A 19,812-nucleotide genomic window follows, 5' to 3' on the forward strand; every position below is an offset into this window, starting at 1 on the left:
CCTTCCTTCCTTCCTTCCTTCCTTCCTTCCTTCCTTCCTTCCTTCCTCTATTCCTTCCTCCCTTCCTCCTTTTTCTTCTTCACTTATATAGCATTCATTCTGAAAATAATATTGTCCTGGGGCGGCCAGGTAGCACAGTGAGTAAGAGCACTGGCCCCAGTGTCAGGATGACCTGGAGATCGAATCCGGGCTCAGATACTTAGCACCACACCCAGAAATAACTGGCCGTGTAACCTTGAGCAAGTTACTTAACCCCGATTGCTTTAAAAAAAAAATAATATTGTCCCCTTTACACAGATTTCTTTTCTGAGACTACCTTGAGTGAACTGTAAATAAACTGACTACATAACCTACAGGGAAGGTAGTAAACTAACTCAGGTTATAAGTCAGATGGATTGTTTCCACTCTCCTTGCATATTTAATTTTGGTTTTTCTACTTAATCAGAGTTGAAATGGGAGTACAGAAAGCCACAAATAATAATGATGAGGTATTAGAGATTCACTATAAATCATTATTAATGTGTAGATATTTTTATATAGGTATTTAACATGTGGCTAATTTTCTTCTTTTGTAGGAAAACACTGTATAATTTTCTAATGTATGTGTATGCTCACATAAAATTATGTAACCTGTGGCTCAGTATCCTAGGTTCTGGGCTCATGTGAACTGGGTTAAATCTTGTAGAGTTCTCAAAAATCGTCTCTCTTTGGCTCATTTTGCCCATATTTCCTCTTGGAACTTCAAAATATAGCTTTTTTTTTCTGTAGGATTTGACAGATGTAGGCAAAAGGACCCTAGCTCTTATATAAACATTCAAGCTAACAGTATTGAATATAGGGTAGCCTTATTTTGCCCTACAGCCAGAATGCAAAAAAAACACAAAGAACTCATAGGTGCCCACAAGCAATGGATAGAGACACAAAATGCTTGAATCTATAAGCCTTGAGACACTCCTTTCCTCTTTAATGAGTCCTGTTTTCCAACCCTGTGACCTTTGCAGGCCTCTCGCTGTACAGTTCTGAGGTTGCTAGCAAAGAACAACCTTCCATTCAAACCTACTCTGTCAAGCAACTCATGATAGTAGTGGGCAAAGGGCTAGTTTTGCCTCCCCTACATGTAACTCAGTCTCATGGAATTCCTTCAGCTTTGGGGCCACATGTTCAGGCTTCAGTTCAAGAACCCTTGCTTTTCCTGGAGAAGATGGGATCCAGGTACTCTCACCACTTAGTCATGTGATCCCCCTCTTCATGGCTTCCATCACATGCCTCTTCACAACTGGATCCAGGGCCTCTTGTCAGTCTTTCTACTACTGTCTCCTGGCTGTTGGCATCTCTTGGTCTGGGGAGCTCTACTATGCATTCTCCATGGCTGTCTTTTCTGAGGCTGGATTGGGGTGGGGCTAGGAATGTATCCTATGGAAGGGGAAAGGTTTTGGTCCCTCAGGGATCCAGATCTCCCCTCTCAGTGCAGGCTCTCTCTGATTTGGCTTCTCTTAGCCCTCAACTGTGCACTTTCCCCCACATCTCAGCTCTTTTTCTTTTTCTAAATGGATGGTTCACATCTACACCATTTTGAGCCAATTAGAGCTTCCCCTATGGGGAAATTTAATCATCCCATGGAATGTTCAACTTATCAAGAAGATACAATCAAAGTTTTCCATCAATTAATCCTTGTGGCTCTGAGACTTAATCATTGCTGGGGATGGGCCTACTGATGAGACACTATCACAATCCTTCTCACATAGTCCTCTAAGAGCTGACTAGAGTCTCCTTATCAATATTTTGACATTTAGACGTATAAATGAATAGGTTTCAGTTTAACTATTTAGTTCAATAAGTGTTTATAGAGTATGTGCCTCTACGTGCCAATTTTCTTTACAGTTCAAAGAAAGGGGTCTGGAATCATTAAAGATTAGGAAATGTAGATTTTCCAACCTTTAGTAATCTTATGTTTTTAATCATTCAAAAATTAAGCACTTAAAACTACTTATAAGTAACATTTATGAAAACACTATGGAACTGAGGATAGTCGGGAAATTCGCAGCTAAGACTGAAGTTGTCTTGACTCCTGGCATTGTGTTGGCTCTGTGTATTTTTTTTAAGGCTGTGAGTTACACAGTATCAGCCTGAACTTGGGAATTTCCTGGCTTTTGCCATTAAACTCTTTACAGTATTTGAACAAAGGGTGTGTGTGGGTTGGGGGGGGGGTAGTAGGGAAGGAGGGGGACATTGTTTGTATAGCATAGGATAAGGGATTAGGAGAGGCTGGTGAAAAAATTGGGCCTGAATGTTGGACCTGTGTGACCATTTTATATTAAACAACAACAATATTGCCCCTTTTTATGAGGATAAGAAAAAAAAATCAGACCAATTACAGACTCTAGTTTAAGACATGAGTTCAGGTACTTGCTGTTAATTAGGAATCCTTCTTTCCCTGCCTGTTATCCACAAACCACAGTGTTGTAGCACATTGGGAAGTCCTATCTGACCTAACCTTGAAATTGAACAAGAGTTCTGGCTAGAGAAGTTGCAGCTAACAAGAATTATAGGATCCTTCTAGACCAAGAACTAGAAGGAGCTCTTGCCTGTCTGCAGAGCCATCCAGATGATTCTGTCATCCATTCGCTCTCCTTTTTTCAGACATAAACTCACCTACTTCATGGTGTGATCTTTAGGGGCTGATTTGGAGCTATAGGTCCACAGCTGGAACAGCTAGGGAAGCTTTCTCTTCTTCTGATAAAACAACAACAACAAGGGAATTTATCTAGTGCTTTAAGATTTGCAGAGCTTTCTACATATATTATCTCATCTGATGCTCACAACAATCCTGTGAGGGGGGTGCTTTCATTATCCTTACTTTACAGAGGATGAAACCGTGAATGAAAAGGATTAAGTGACTTGTCCATGGACCCAGAGCTAGTAAGGATCTGAAACAGGATTTGAATCCAGGTCATCTAGACTCTTAGGGCAACTAGGAGGTACAATGAATAGAATAGAGAGTGCTGGACTTGGAGGAAGACTCATCTTCCTGAGTTCAAATCAGGTCTCAAGTTACTTCTTGGCTGTATGACCTTGGGCAAGTCACTTAACCCTATTTGCCTCAGTTTCCTCATCCATAAGATGAACTGGAGGAGGAAATGACAAACCACTTCATTGTCTTTTGCTAAGAAAACCCCATATGGGGTCACAAAGAATCAGCCATGACTGAAATGACTCAGTAATAAATTAAAAATCATCCTGCCTCTAAGTACAGTGCTCAACCCACTACACTATACTTCCTCTGAATAAATGGATCCATAGGATATTTCACACTTGGCCTGGTGGAATTTTGAGGTCAGATCTGTCATTTTGACACCCTTATGAGGCTTCCTATAACATCAGAAGTTCAGGTATTCTAGAGCTCTAGTGGAAGAGTCTAATCTGTGCCAAGTTTTCATTATTATTACTCATGAATCTCAGTCTTTCCTGATAGAAAATCAATTTTTTTTGTTTACTTGAAAAAAAGAGCTCTTGCTGGGGGAATTATGCTGGCACTGATGGTGTTAAACAAAACAGAGTTGAGGGTCTTAGAATGGCAGTCAAATGAAGAAAATGAAGAAAAGGAATTTGCCTCATATAAACTCCCTTTAGTCCTTGTTGTTTGAAAGCCAACTCAATTCAATGATCGTTCCATTCACAAGATCATAGATGGGACTTTAGAGGTCTTTAGTTCAACTTCCTCATTTCACATTGAACCACTGGGTAGCAGTGATAGCTCCCCCCCACCATCCTGTTTGGAGGAGGGGAGGAGAGGAATCAAATACAAAACAATCCAAAGGACCAATGTTCTTCATAGAGGAGAAGTACGGGTGAGAGTGCCCAGGGTCACACAATAAACAACAGAGTCCAGCCCACCTTGGACTCCAGACACTAGTGCTCTTCCCACTGTATGTACCTCCCTCCTCAGGAGGACCTTCTGGTTCAGTAACCAATCAATAATTCAACGAGAATTTATAAGTACCTACTCTGTGGGGCATCAAAAATGAAAATAGTAGAAACTATTCTCAATGAGCTTACATTCTTTTGAGGAAGAATCGTGAACATATGTAACAATATACAGAATAATTACAGAACAAGCCTGAGGTGGTTTTAGAGGGTGTGCAGTAACATTGTTGGGAAGAGGCAGAGGAAGGTGCTACTTGGGTTGAGCCTTGAAGGAAGTAACGGATTCAGTAACGCAGAGTTAAGGAGGGAGTGCCCATTTATGGGCATTAGCCATTACAAAGACATGGAGACAGGAGATGAAGTGTTACATGTGAGAAACAGCAAAAAGGTCCATTTGGCTGGATTATAGAGTTTGGGAAGGAGAATCTTGTATTTAAAATCCAATAAGCTTGACATTCCAGTAAGCCATATGGAGTGAGCGTTATGACAGCTGTTGTCTCTTGTTCTGCTTCATTAGGCTTCCCAATTGATCTTCTAATCAGACTCCTATTCTAAATTACCTTTTCTTGAAATGGTATATACTTGAATTGTATCTTGTATATTGAATTGTATCTATGAAGTGAATGGTATATACTTGGATTTTTTCTATTATCTGTTCACCAGGTTTTAGTATTAAAGAAGGAAGGCAGTATAGTGGGACTTAAAGGTTATTTTTTTTTATCAACTGAAAGCCTGATTCTCCTAGTAGATAAGTGAATTCTTGGGAATGAGTTAGGCTTTTAGGTGGTGAATTAACTCTTTTGAACTATCTTGATACCACTTCATACTGTTGTTTTATGGTATCAAGAACCCCCAAACAATTCTTAAATTTAATTCTTTTAAGATGTGACTAGCCAGTGCTTTGGAAAAACATCTGATTTGTATGTTATAGTTGTGGGTCATAAAGACTTTTCTCTATTTTCAGTCTCATGTAAAATAGTTATACCAGCCAAGGAGTTGAAAGGAAGGGAATGCTTTTTGATGCAGTGGCTTGAAATTGATGCCAATCCTTTTGCCAAGTCTTAAAGGAAAAGGCTGATTGAAGGTAAAGTTCAGTTCAGATTGATGTTTGCAAAATGTTCATGACTATATAATTACATTTGCAAAGACTTTGATCATATAAACTCCTCAGTCTGGAATTTGAAACTCTCTATTCTCTGACTCCCACCTACCTATTCAATCTTATTTTTTTTCATTATTCCTTTTCAGCTCTTCCCTACATCCAACATGCTGTTTACTCCCTCTGTACTTTCACATAAATGATGCCCCATGTTAGCCTCATGTCAGGTACCCCTTCCTCAGTCTTGCCTCATAGAATTCTTAGCTTCCCTCAAAGCACAGCTTTGGGGCCACCTTCTATCCCAGGTCCTTTCTGATTCTTCATATTATTAGCTCTTTATCCCCCTTTTATTAATATTTCTATACTTTGAATCTGCTTACTTGTATTCATGTTGTATACTGTTTCATGTTTGTCCTGGCATTCCCAGAAATGAATACAACACCTTACACATAATAGATGCTTAATACATTTTTGTTGAATTGAATCATTGTGTTGGTTTGGTCACATTGGTAGGAAAGAACAGATCTTATGGATTCTTTTATCTGGGCCCTCCATTGAAATATGTCTTCAGCAAAACTTTGAATTCTCAATTGGGCTATTAGTTTCATGAATCATTGGACAGGACAGCAACATTGCCTACCATATATATCCCTATAGCAGAATCATGGAAGGAAATTATATTACATCCTTGCAAATATCAAAGAAATATGGAACTATTCATGTCCTCGGGCCAAGATACTGTGTCATGTATATCAAGAACTGTCTTCCTGCCTGCCTAGAACCCTTTTTATTTCATGGACCTTTTTGTTTTTCAGAAAAATTAATTAAAGGGTCAAGTATAGGATGTACAACAGTAGCCCTGAGCACATCCATTTTAATATTTATCTTTTGGAATTTTATATTTTAGTCTTAGGGAGAGCAGAATAATTTTTTACTGTTCTGCTTATTGCTGAGAAAGAAACAATCCTGAATGTAGTATCATCACATTATATGGACAATTACATCTCTATTTTATTTTCTAAATTTTGATGGGGAGGAAATTTGAACCCATGATTTTATCAATGTAGGGACCTCCAGTTTGTAAACTCTCTCACTCAATGCAGACCAGCTACTCATTTGTTGGTCAATAAAAATTAGAAAAAATGAAATTTCACTTAATCAGAGTACTGAGGGAATTGAATGTTGTGGTTAATTATATTAACATGATAGAACAAATAACTCTCAGTGTAAATAGAGTGGGGTCTTGTAGAGAGGGGAAAGAGAGATTTCTCAATTGGTCTGGAAGAAAGAGACTGAATACCTTTTGACTGGTTGATGGCTTGGTGACTCTTTCTCTAAATAATATTAATATGAATCATGAACTCTTGGAAAGTTCTGTTGCTCACTAAAAGCCAAGTTAACAAGTGATATTATTCTCCATGCAGGACTCAACTTGATTGGAATCTTGGGTATTGCTCTGATGGTACCAAGCCAGGAGTTTTATTTGTTTTTGTTTTTGGGTACAGATCTTAACCCTGCAAAATTGTGATATGCAAACATTGTAATATAGGTGCCATGTGTTAGAAGTTTCCATTAGAAAGGCTGGAAAAATACAGCCTGAAGTCACACATTGCTTAGTATCTTTTCAACTCTTTACCTGAGGCCTTGCCTGTGCATCTCAGGGTACCCTTTGAACTCAGTGCCCTTCCCATCTGAATGTTTGTTCCTTTGTTTCTTTCCGTTCCCTACTGACAAAATATGGAAACCCTCAAGTGACTCATCACACCCCATAGAATTTCAGCGCTAGAAGGGACTTCAGAGATCACCTAATCCAATACTCTCATTTTTACAGATCATAAAACTGAGTCCCAGAGAGGTTGATTGATTTGTTCAAGGTTACCTAACTCATTCGTGGCAAAACTGATACTAGAACAGGGTCTCAACCTTAAGTCTAGAGTTATTTTCATTGTACATGGCCCCAGATAGGATGTAGGAATTTTGGGAATTGTAACAAGTATAAAATTTTGTTCATTCATTTAGCATTCACTGATCAGTGCTATAGTAGGCTCTACTGAGATGGACAGGGCAGGCCTCAGCAAAACTGTGAAGCTGGCAAAGTTTGTCTTGGGCATCTTCCATCTCTTTTTGTCCTCTTCTCTCTCCTTTTGGCAACTTCCTTCTCAACTTCCCTGCCCCCATCCCCAGACATACTTGGTGCTTTTATACTACTTGAGCCCCCCACGAGGGGGCTATCCTTTCCTCTTTCCTACATCAAACTTTACCTGTCCTTTGTCTCATGTGTTTGCTAGGTGATGGTTTGCTAATCTCTTAATAAATTAATTCATTCTGCAGCCTTATGTGTTACCCCTCCAAGGGGCATTTGTACTTCACCATGGGACATAGTTTTAACTCAAAGGATTGAATCTCAGATGATATAATTTCAGACATTGAAGCAGTCTGGGGATGAGCTTCTTGTCTATGGAATTTTTTGTCAGTGCCCTCCAAGTTACAATTAAGTAGACAACTGCTTTTTTTTACCTGGATATAAGGCCAGTCTTACTCAGTGCTGAACATTAATCTTCTAGTCTACTAGGAACCTTCAGAAACCTAGATCAAGGACCCTAGCTGATTGTAACAGTGTGGGTGAATGTTTGGAACCGAGGCTGGTAATAAGAATGTTGTAAAAAAAATCTCCTTTTCTTTTTGAGCCTTTTATCTGGAAAAGTCTCCTTCCTTAAGGAAAAGAGATTCTCCTAGTTACTCCCCTTCTTCCTCACTTCCCTCCCTCCTTTGTTTTGCTCGACGATGTCCTGTGTTTCTGCCCTTGTCTGCCAGTAATTGCTTAACTGGTCTAATGACTTCTCTTTCCACAACTGTGGCCAGTCTGGGAAGGTGATGATTAAAGTTTCTGAGGCTCCTGTTGGGGAAGGTGACTTCATTTGACCTTAACAGTATCATATCCCCTGGAGGACACAGTGAATTTAAAGGGTTTGTCAATTGATCTGTTCCTTTTGCCATTGAGGCTGCTTTGTGCTCAGGGGTTGCCCTTGATCAAAGATATTCTTGGGGAGGAATTTTCCGGAGTTACTGGTAACATGCACCAACCAGGTAGCCATGGGCTTATAACCTAATGGGTTTAAATGCTTTTTCTCTTTTTGTGCATACAACTCTCCCAGGCATCATTGTTCACCTTAGGCTATCATCACCCTGAAGGCCTGAGTGCTTCTTTAGACAGGAGATAGATGCTGAACAAAATTTTTGATGATGATGGTGAAGAGGAGGAGTAACAATGGGACGTTTTACTATGTCCAGTCCAAATATTACTATTACCCCTTTCTCCAATCTGCTAAGGGAAGAGAGTAGTATTAAAGAATATAAACTTCTTGAAAGCAAAGACTGCTTTACTTTTCTTTTATCCTCAGTGGGAGCAGGACTGGATGAGTTTCTATCAGGGTTGAGGTGCAAAGGGGAGAAATCTGAGCAGATCTGGACTCTTGAGTTCCAGTAGCAGGGTCTAGAGGAGTATTCCCTGAGAGGAATGAGATGTAGAAAGGAGAGACGGGGAGGCACTCAAGAAACATGGCTTACTTCAGTTTTACTAGGGGCCTATCTTGACCACCCCCTTGAGAAGGTGAGGCAGTGATGGAGATGGGTCTGATTCAGAAGCCACTGCTCAGGTTGGTGTGTGGGTTCGTTCTGGGTCTTCACTATAAGGGAGAAGTGGTACCCACACAAAGCCAGTCCATAGAAATGGGGAGCTGAGAGGAACTGTAACTAGCCATTCTGGCCCTTGAAGACATGAGCCACAAAATATGCCTGGGGTTAGTAGGAGTGGAGAAATTACCCTCCAACCAGTGTTTTAAGATAAAGTCACTTGGGGGGTGAACATATCTCAAGGAGAGGCCTTGAATGCAAGGCCCTAGCGGGGTGAGGTGTGATACAGAGAAATCACGATACTGAAGCTGTTGTTGAAGAGGCAAGGTAGGGCCAGACCAGAAAGAAGCTTTCCTGGGTGAGACTAATGGCAGAATCACAATCTGGAGGTTTACAATTTTAACAAATCATCCTCAGTAAGATGCTAAGCTCAGTTTTTTTCTGCCTGCTGAAGAAATATAAACTATCATTTTTGGTGCCTTGGAGGCACAGGCCCTGTTTTCTTGCCCTGCAGAACAGGAAAGTGCAAAGGAATTAAGAGTAATGGCTTCTACCCTCAGGTATGTAGTTATCTAGTTTTGGAGACAGAACACGTACATTGTGATATAGCTGAAGAACACATTCACAGAACAATAAAAACAAGTTAATATGGCATCCATATCACTGTAAGTGCTGAGCTTCTAAGTGCATTTGTATATATGTATATAAGTATACACATACATATATACATACATACAGACAGACATCTTTAAAGTTTACAAACAGCTTTCCTCCTCCTTGAATTGCTGTGAGGCATCTGAAAAGGATGGGACTGTAGGCAATTATTCTAATTTTCTTCACAGAAAATGCTCTACCCTACAAAGAACACTTTGTTCTTCTGGGCTCGCAGGCATAAAATTTAGAATGTGCCGTGGGGTAAAACAGAATAACTTTTTAAAAAGTAAATGTTTCATTAGTACTTATTTTTCACTCACTTTTTAATGACTATTTCCCCTAACTCTTCCAATAGGAGCCTCCCTTACAACAAAAAAATATACTTAAGCAAAACAAGTCAACCCATTGTTCATGCCTGACAACAGATATCTCCTGTACCCATAGCTCCTCTTGGTTGAGGGGAGTGAAGCATGTTTCGTTCACTAAAAGTTTGCTGATATCATGTTTTATTACTACATAGATTAGAGTTCTGATGTTTTTCAGTGCTTTTTTTGCTTTACATTATTGTGGTCATTGCATACATACACATATTTGTATGCATTTATTTATATATGCATAGGTATATATGTATATATGTGAATGTAGATATAGCTGTGATGTAGACATAGATACACAAGACTGATTTTTTTAGTTTTGGGAACTCTCAGGAAGGTACATCTATGACTACACAGATCAGCAGCACCTTCTCCACTTTGTACCTTCTCATTTGGGAGGGTTGCCTGGGCCACTGAGAGGCCAAGTGACTTGCCCAAGGCAACCCAGCCAGTATATGAAGAAAGATTTGAACTTAAGGCCTTACTGACTCTAAGTCCAACCCTCAAATCATTACACAGACTTCCCACTATTTCATGTTGCCTCCCCAGAAGTAAAATTACATAGACCAAATAACAAAAATTAGACTTGCTAACAATTCCTAGGTGAGTTTTGCTTATCCTTAATAACTTTTAGGGGCCAATCAGAGGACTCCAGTTCACATCCTGGTTCCGTTATTTACTCTCTGCATAACTTTGGGTCACTTAATGTCTTCAGGCTTCCATTTTCTCAGCTGTAAAAGAAGAGGATTAGATTTCTAAAGTTGCTTGCATTAGCAACAGCAACAACAAGCAAATCAATGATTGAATAACAGGCATCTATTAAGTATTTACTGAATTCTTTAATACTAGATACTAAAAAAGTGGTAAAGTTCAATAATTATCTGTAGTTATACGAGGTCTCTTGGGGCCGTCTCTGGTAGTGAGGTTAATTATGCAAAGACTGTGGTAACATAACTGTGGGAAATTTTCTAATTCTAGGTGTGAAAGGTCATGGTATAACTCTGGGGCTATATTCTTTTTTTTGGGGAAGGGAGGGAGGGCTTATATTCTTTCAGGCCACCTGAATTCGCCTTTCTCTTCTGAGACAAAAAAAAGCCAGACTCTCCTTATTCGGTTATTTATTTAGGTTAGGCTTGCACATATACCCTCAGGAATAACCAACCATATTTAAAGAAAGGTAAGAGGAAGACCTTAGGTACCTGATCAAAATCTTTGTTGCCTACCCCTAACTACTGTGTACACAGTGTCTTTTTCCTAATGGGCTTTTTTCTTTTTTGCCTCATGGGTTGTCTGTGATGTCACATCTGGTCCTTTCTTCATGTTCTGGATGCACAATACAACAGTAATTGCTTGAAAGAGAGGCCCAGTGTATTTATTTTGCAAGAGACTGACAGGGTGGGTTCAGAAAATGATTTGGAAGTGACTAGGGAAAAGGTGCTTCTACCTGAAGAATAGGGGAACCTTGAGACTGGCTTGGAATAAGCTATATATAGCAATAGCCAACTTCAGGAGGTGAAATTGGATTTCTGTTTATCTATGAAGTGACACACTAATCTTATCTGTTTTGTAGGTGAGTGAAAAGTGTTACTGAAATAAATATTTGCTTCAAATATGGTTTTGCAGAACTCAGTCACCTTGCACGCATCTGTTTTTCTCAACATCCTGGCTATGTGCAGAGATACCATTTCCCTTAGTGGTTGCTGGTAGAAGGGCATGCTTAGTGTGAACACAGGTTGTTCACTCACTCACTCATGAACGAAAATGCACTTATTGGGTACTTATTATACATTAGGCACTGTATGAAGCAGATGCCTAAAAAGAGACTATCTCTGCCCTCAAAGGGCTTACCTTCCAAGGCAGTATTGAGGGAGAGATAACACTTATAAGGCAGTGATAGCTAGGAAGGGTGTTTTGGTTGAGGAAATCATAGGGAAGGTGAGTAAAGCTAAAGGCCAGTTGTTTGACATGTCCTTTGAAAAAGCAGTGGTAGCATTGATATGATTACTGTTCTTAGAACAAAAGGTGGAAAGGTTGGGGGGTTAGGGTTAGGGAAGTATCCCTTTTGTGCTCCTCAGAAAGGAATTAAACTTGGGATTGCCAAGTTCTGCACATGAGAGGGAGGTCGACAGAGTCAGGAGTCTATGGCCACTTAGATGCAGTGGACCCTCACCTGCCATTCATCCATGTCATGAACACTTATTGCTTGTGCCTCTCCATTGGAACTTATCACATATTATAGTTATCTTTTCACATTTTTCTCACAGATGAAGCTATGTGTATATGTGGAAGAGTGTGCTCCTGGTTTGGAGGAGATTTTTTATAGCTATTCTTCTTATTATATAATACTAAGAAATGCCTCTGCTAAGAGTTAAGCTTGTCTACAGGCTCACAATTAACGGGAAACCATTGTTTCAGCCATTCTAAAGTTAATATTGGTACCTTAATTTCCCTTCTTTATGTAGCTGTCACTTTCAAGGATAGTTGACTTGCAGTGCAATAATTCATGAATGAAAAAATCAAGAGTTTGTGGTCTAGATGGGTAGAAGGCCAAAAGTGTAGTGTAGTGGGAAAAGCACTGTAGTTTTGCTCTAGAGACCTGAGTTCTAGTCTAGGCTGTAATGTTAGCTAGCTATGTGACATTGGGCAATTTGGGACCTTGACGTCCTCTTTTATACAATGAGTAGGTAGGAGTTGACTGATCTTCTTTCTTCCTCTAACATTCTGTGACCCTGTTGCTAGCCCCATGAGGCAGAATGCTGGAGGAGGAACATGAAGTCCTGGACTAAAACCAAGGTTCAGTCATCTCAGTACATACTTGTTGATGGATGGATTGATTGTGGTTGTTGAGGGCTGTGACTCGAATTCTACAAGGCAGTGCCCAATTGGGAGAATCTCAACTCCAAACACCTACCTGGAAATCTGAATTCCTTTGCGGATTATTTTAAGGAGATTCACAACAAACATGGCACATCTATAGCTAGAGCCTGAAAATTTTTCTTCATTGCTTGATTGAATGCTTTTTGGAGCACAATAGCAGGCATTCCTTTTCTTGGCTCCTTCAAACTGGGTGTAATGGTCACAGGGTCATAGATTCAGAAGTGGACAGAATTTAAGAGGTAATCTAGTCCAGATTGGTCAAATAAGATAATATTTGTAAACTACTTAGTTCGGTGTCTAGCACATAGTAGGTGCTATATAAATATTTAATACCTTCTCCCTCCTCTCTCCTCCCCCCTCCTCTCCTTCATCATTTTATAGATGTGAAACTGAGGCAAAGAGAGGGGAAGTGACATGCCCAGTCTCACACAACTAGTCACTGTCTGAGTTGAGATTTGAACCTAGGTTTTCCGACTCCAAATGCAGCACTCAGTCTGTTCTACCATGTTGATTCCCCATCATGAACCATGGCAAGGTGTAGTAGAAAGATCACTGGATTTGGAATCAGAAGACCTAGGTTCAAATCCTAGTTCTGCTCATTATTACCCATGTGACCTTGGTCAAGTCGCTTCACATTTACTGGCTTGATTTCTCATCTATAAAAAGAGGGGATTTAATTAGACGACCTTTGATATCCCCTTCATCTCTAAATAAAGATCCTATATTATCCTACTAAGACTTTGGAAAGAGTATTGGGTCTGAAATCAGAAATCCTAGGTTCAAGTCTTGGTTCTGTCACTTATTAGCTATATGACATTGGGGAAATCTGTTTCCCTCTTTGGTCCTCAGTTTCTTCATCTCTAAAATTGTATACACATATGGTATACACATGACAACAACTCTTCTCACAGCCATGATCTTTGCTGTAAAAGAAAAAAAAAGATACAATACTGAATTAGGACTTAGTAGACCTGAGTACTGGTTTTAGCTATGTCTATGTATGAACCTTGAGCAAGCCTCAATTTCTGACTCTTTTCCATTTATAAAATGGGACTGTAATCCATTTCTGTGGTTTTTCACAATTCTTTTTTTTTTTTTTTGGTGTCTTTTTTTGGAGGGGGGAAGGCAGGGCAATTGGGGTTAAGTGACTTGCCCAAGGTAACACAGCTAGTAAGTGTTAAGTGTCTGAGGCCAGATTTGAACTCAAGCCTTCCTGACTCCAGGGCCACTGCTCTATTGAGTGAGCTACCTAGCTGCCCTGTTGTAATGGGAATGTCAATTTTTAAGATCTTCCCTGCCCCTAGGCTGAAGTGCACCTGGAGCCTGGGGTGGGAGGCTTGTTTTTCAGTACATACTTTTTGATTGGCCAATGGGTCCAGAAGGTTGTTACATTCTCTGAGCCAGGAGAAGGCTATATAATCCCTGATGTGAGGCTTTGCTTTGGGGCTCACTTTGAGAAGTATTCTGTGATTTGATCAGATGAGACTCTGGGAAGCCGTTATTGAGAGCCCCTCCGGCTTTGAAAAACCCATATGTTGATTTGGTATGGATGTAACGATTGGACAGTTTGGAAACCTGTCTACTTGATCTGTTTCTCTGTCTTGATAATTCTGTCTGTATACTCTGAAGTTTGGGGTGCTGACCTTTTTCCCCTGAACTAGGTAAACGATATATGTTTGACTGATTAAAGTAAGCTTGTTAACCCATTTTGAGTTGCTTTCCTTTATCAAAGCAGATCCAAGAACCTGTGTTGGCAGCCACCCTGGGGATGCTTGGGGTGCTTGCTGCTACACCTGTTCATCACAATTCTTGAAAATATTAGTTATGTGGAAGATTCTCTGAATTCCACATGGTTACGTTCTGTACTATACCTAACAGACTTTCCAGTAAGCAAAGGTCAGAGGTAAAATGGGCAGCAGGAATCTCTAGGACCACTCTCAGCTGTTATCCTCATTTTTGCTTGTTTTGTTTTTTTTTTTGCTCAGTTCCCTAACCTTTGTCCTATGTTCATGCATTTATCCTCATCGACATATGTATATACACATACATATGCATTTTGGGTGGTAGGGGCTACCCAGGAAGGAATGGATCATTAAGTACAGCTTAAATAACCTAGTTACAAATGGAATTTGGAGAATCCTCCATTCCAACCAATATTTTCAACCATTTTGACATTGACAGGAAAAAGCCTGAGGAATTTCCCCCAAATGTAAGCACACCAATTTCCCTTGCCAAGGCCAGAGCAGCCACTTGAATAACCCTTTAATCATGGCTGCATTTCAACACATACACACTGATTTTCCAATTGAAATAATTAGGACTGAACCTAAAACACAGCTAACAGCCTTCTTGTTTTTGGTATAACTGTAACACTTCAGATTATCCATTTTCCCATTCCTCTGTTTCTACAATCATCCTTTACCCCTGTAAGTGGAATAAACAGTGTTCATTAACTACAGTTTTGCCTGATATCTCATGAGACCCCATGGGCAGATACATTAGGGTTTTCCTTTGGGGCCAGGCCTTTTGGGATATAGATGTAATACCAAGAGTATAAAACTGTACTTAGTGGAAGTGCCTGTAGTATGTTTAGTTCAGAACTTACTCACACACAGTATTCCGTGATATCTGGCCCAAGAGGCTTAATATATTTACACAAGGGAAAATTCATTCACATGGTGTTCAAGGTTCAGTATTAAAATTCATTCACTTTCCTTCTTGCCTATAGGTTTTGGTATAAAGTCATTGCAAAATATCATGAAAGATGACAGAAAATTTTAAGAAATTTAGCTTCATTCTTTACCCAGATGACACTCCTCTACTCCCTACTTCTCTCTGGGCCTTTCCTCTTAAACCTTTCTTCTCAGGAAAAAAAGTTATATCAAGATAAAGGAAAAAAAGGTGTAAAGGCCTAGGACTTTCTCCTTTTTTTCTGCTTTAGGAATAGTGATCAAAATGATAATGATATAAGGAGAGTGAAAAAAAATGTGGCTCAAGAGTTTTTGGGTGGTTGTTTTCCAAATATTGCTATTATATGGACGTTTCCAGCGTAGCTTTAAGGCCATTGTAGTGATGATTGATTAGCCTGATGGGGAAAAATAAGAAGTGATTACAAAAAGCATGAACATAGGGTTAAGGTCAAGTGGGAAGGTGAGAAGAAAAGTGAGAGAGAGATGGTGACAGGTAGAAGAGAAGACTATTTGGGTATTTCCTTCGCTGGTGTTGATTACAAACCTAACCCCTTATACAGTGTAAAAACTGAGATACTATAGGTCTTAGATTGTAATCTCCTCAGGGACCATCAAGTGAAGTCATCATGTACATATCAGAAGAATGATATCCTTTTTTCTGGCCCTGTTCTAGGCACTGTAGGATGAGGCAGCACTAAAGATAGACTTTTCATGGTCTTTTACGTGGTCCTTGCCATTGAAGAACAAGTTTTGTTGGGAGACATTGACACACTTAAAATGAACTAGTTGCTGTTGATTCTAGAGAAAAATAGAAATCAATGGATATATTGGGAAGACCATATAAGAACTAAAATTTAAGCCTTAACAGTTGGGTCAGATTTAGTTGGAAAGTAGAGGATGTGGAGTCCAAGGCCACCCCTAAGAAGTCTGGTGTAGGGTGAAATATGTTGTGTGTTCCTCTCTGTGCTTGCTTCCTGAAACATTTATGGAGGTGAAATCATGTTAAAGTCATGATCTGGAATAGCCTTAGTGGGGAAGAGAGCAAAATTAATCCTGAGGTATGTGTGCAGATGTAAGGAGATGTCTCATTCCCTTTCTGCAGTGATGAGAGATCCTTTAGTAGTCTGACTTTATGGCTAAGAGAATCAGATATTCTTTAAAAATCCTATCTCATTGTCTCCCCACCTTTTTTTTAGCTGATACAATCACTTTATTTTCTCTACCTGATGCTTTTCTGAGTAACATCCCAGACACAAGTAGCTCACAGAACTGCAGAGCGCAGAATCTAAGGGATGGTCCCATATCAACATACCCTGGAGATAGCTCAGATCATGTTAGTAACAAAACTGGGGATCAGCAGTGAGATTGTTCAAGTTCTGATTTATCTGTCTAACCACTTTCATCACATTGGGGAGTGTGTGCTGAAAACCAGCTAACCTTGGCATTGGAAAAGCCAACTTCCTTCAATAGTCCGGTCCCTAGCTAGAACAGATATAAAGACATTTTTCATGGGGGAAGGGGATGGGAAATTCACAGCTATCTAGACTTAACTCCCATGCTTATCTCATTCTTATAACAGCAGGTCATTCTTTAGCTTTTCCCAACCTTTTTGTGCATTGTCTCCTCCATTGTGCCCTATCTCCTCCCAGCTGGCACTCCATTTTGGACCCTGTGTAGCATTCTCATCATGCCACTATAGTCATTCTTTCCCCAAGGGCTAACAGCCTGAACAAGCTTACTAAATATCATCCCTAAAAGGATCACTCAGAATAAAATAGTTATCATTTATTCAACTCCTGTACCACTTGGGTCTTGGTCCCTGCATAACACACTGGATTCACCTTGGCGGCTTTGAAAAATAATCTCTATAGCTAATTTTGCCCTCACACAGGACTTTCCCTAGGAACATCAGAATTTAGCTTGTTCCATTTCCCCAAAGATCCCCAAAAGTACTCAGGTCGACCATAGATCAGATATTGAATGGGTTTTACTTAACTCAACATTTAGACCAACTGTCAATCTGAGCTATTTGATGGTCCTCTCTTTTTCTGCAAACTTTCCCTTTGGCAGATCCCACATTCTCTTGGGACCTGAATAGTCCCCATGAGTCATAGTATTAGTGAAAAGATAGACCTGGGATGATTCTTGGTGCAAGTGATTCCCTGTGAGACTGTATAGCTCTGGGGTCTTTCTTCAGTTCTGAATGAGGCTGGACATCATTTCAGAATCAGAGAGTCTGAGACATGGAGGAAACCATAGTGATCATCTGGTTTAAGCTGTTCACAGAGCATTTGAGAGAGAGGTGTGGTGGGAATGAGAGACAATATACAGTAGGGACAAGTATCAGGTTTGGTTTCACGGGGGAGGTGGCTTTTGAAATGGTTTTTGAAATAGAATTTAGAGAGGTGAAGATATTGGGGGGGCAGCAAGTAAGAGGGAGCAATGCAGATAAATGCATATATCCTGGAAAGTATAAGGAATGATGAGCATGATATGTTTCAAATTATCTAGTTAATCTTAAATCTAGTATACATGTCCTAACTTTTTTTTCCTTTCAAATTTATTTATTTTTAGTTTGTAATTTTAAGTTCCACAAATTTTGGAGTTCCAAATTTTCTCCTTCCCCCTCTTCTTCCCCCTCCCTCCCCAAGGAGGCATGCAATTTGATGCAGGTTCTACATATACCTTTGCGTTAAACATTAGTCAAGTTATAAAGAAGAATTATAACCAATGGAATGAAGCATGAGAGAAGAAACAAAACAAAACAAAAGAGAGAGCGAGTTGTTTGCTTCAGTCTGCATTCAAGACTCCATAATTCTTTCTCTGGATGTGGATAGCCTTTTCCATCGTGAATCTTGCATTGCTGAGATGAGCTCATTCTATCAAAGTTAGTCATCACAGGTACAATGTGTCTGTAATTGTGTACAATGTTCTCCTGGTTCTGCTCTTCTCACTCAGCCTCAGTTTATATAAGTCTCTCCAGGTTCTTATGAAGTCTGCTTACTCCTCATTTCTTATAGCACAATAGTATTCCATTACATTCATATACCACAACTTGTTCAGCCATTCTTCAATTGATGGGCATCCCCTTGATTTCCATTTCTTTGCCACCACAAAAAGAGCTGCTATAAATATTTTTGTACATATGGGTCCTCCTCCCACTTGTATGATCTCTTTGGGATACAACCCTAGAAGTGGTATTACTGGGTCAGAGGGTATGCACACATGTGCTAATTCTTAAGATACAGTGTTTCATAGTGAATAACTTTATTTGGAATCAGGAAGACCTGGTTTTGAATGAGAACTCAGATTTGTGTGAGCATTATGACTATAGGCAAATCATTTAATTTCCCTGAGCCCTACTTTCCTCATCTGTAAAATGGAGATTATAATCTCTTTAGTACTGATTTTTCAGGGTTGGTGAGAAGAACAAGTGCAATAATGTCTAGAAAGTGTTTTGCAGACTTTAAAATGCTACCTAAACATTGTATGTCACAATTAAAGATGCAGAAGGTCACATAGGCTTGACAGGAAAAGAAAGGATGAGGCAGAAGTGGTGATGCAGAGGGCAGTGGTTGTTGTCCGTCATTCTTGAAGAGCACCCAGATGGCATCATCACTATGTGTGCCTGACTGTGGCTGATCCAATAAGAGCTTGGAAGACTCTGGCACAGGTCGGGCACAGATAGTCCATGTGAACATTTGGAGTGGGATTGGCTCTAAATTTGTACATCTAGTGTTCCTAATAGAGCACGGCACCTTCTTTAATGTGGACACACCACGCTGGATGGTCCTGTGCCAGCGTCTCCCAGTGTTTCACAGTCAATTCCAAAGTTTTTTTCCAGACAGATATTGAGTGTCCTTGTACTGCTTTTTCTGACTTCTGTGTGAGCACTTGTCTTGTGTGGGTTCCCAGTAAAAGTCTTTTAGGCAAACATGTTTGTCATTTGAACAATATGTCTAGCCCATTGGATCTGCTTTGGTGTCCAATACTTTATCTTGCCTGGTGATGTTCAGAATCTTCCCAAGACAATTCAAATGGAAGCGGTTTAGTCTCCTGGCATGACACTGGTCGACTGTCCAGGGTTCACAGGCATACAACAATGAGGTCAGCACAAGGTCTTTGCAGACCTTAAGTTTGGTAGGCAGCCCAATGCCACTTCTCTACAACACTTTCCTTTGGAACCTCCAAAACACTGACTTTGCTCTGACATTGTGTGCATCAACATCATCATCTATGTACGTCCCTGGAAAGTATCCTGCCAAGGCAAGTGAACTTATTCACATTATTAAAAATTTCTCCGTTTGCTGTAAAGTGATGGTTCCACATATGGGTGGTGAAGTGTTGACTGGTGAAGAACCTGTGTTTTCTTGGTGTTAGTTTTCAGGCCAAAATTAGCACAAGCAGCAAAGAATTGATTCACTTTGTTGCACCTCAGCCTCAGAGGCTACATTAAGTGCGCAGTCAACTGTAAACAAAAAATTGTGTACCACCTATTCCTCTACTTTAGTCTTGGATTTGTAGCCTTTTCAAGTTAAGTAACTTACTGCCAGTGCGCTAG

At 39.9% G+C, this 19,812-nt stretch overlaps 1 long non-coding RNA gene across 1 annotated transcript in view; it reads left to right on the plus strand.

Moving 5' to 3' along the window:
* LOC138158349 (uncharacterized) overlaps window positions 1-19,812 on the plus strand; it is a 1,179,890-nt gene that overhangs the window by 523,877 nt on the left and 636,201 nt on the right. The gene's annotated exons all lie outside the window — the stretch shown is intronic.

This window comes from Petaurus breviceps, unplaced genomic scaffold (assembly GCF_028583685.1).
Source record: "Petaurus breviceps papuanus isolate PSGF00001 unplaced genomic scaffold, PetGlider_PUasm1.0 115, whole genome shotgun sequence".
NCBI classification, from domain to species: Eukaryota; Metazoa; Chordata; class Mammalia; order Diprotodontia; family Petauridae; genus Petaurus; species Petaurus breviceps.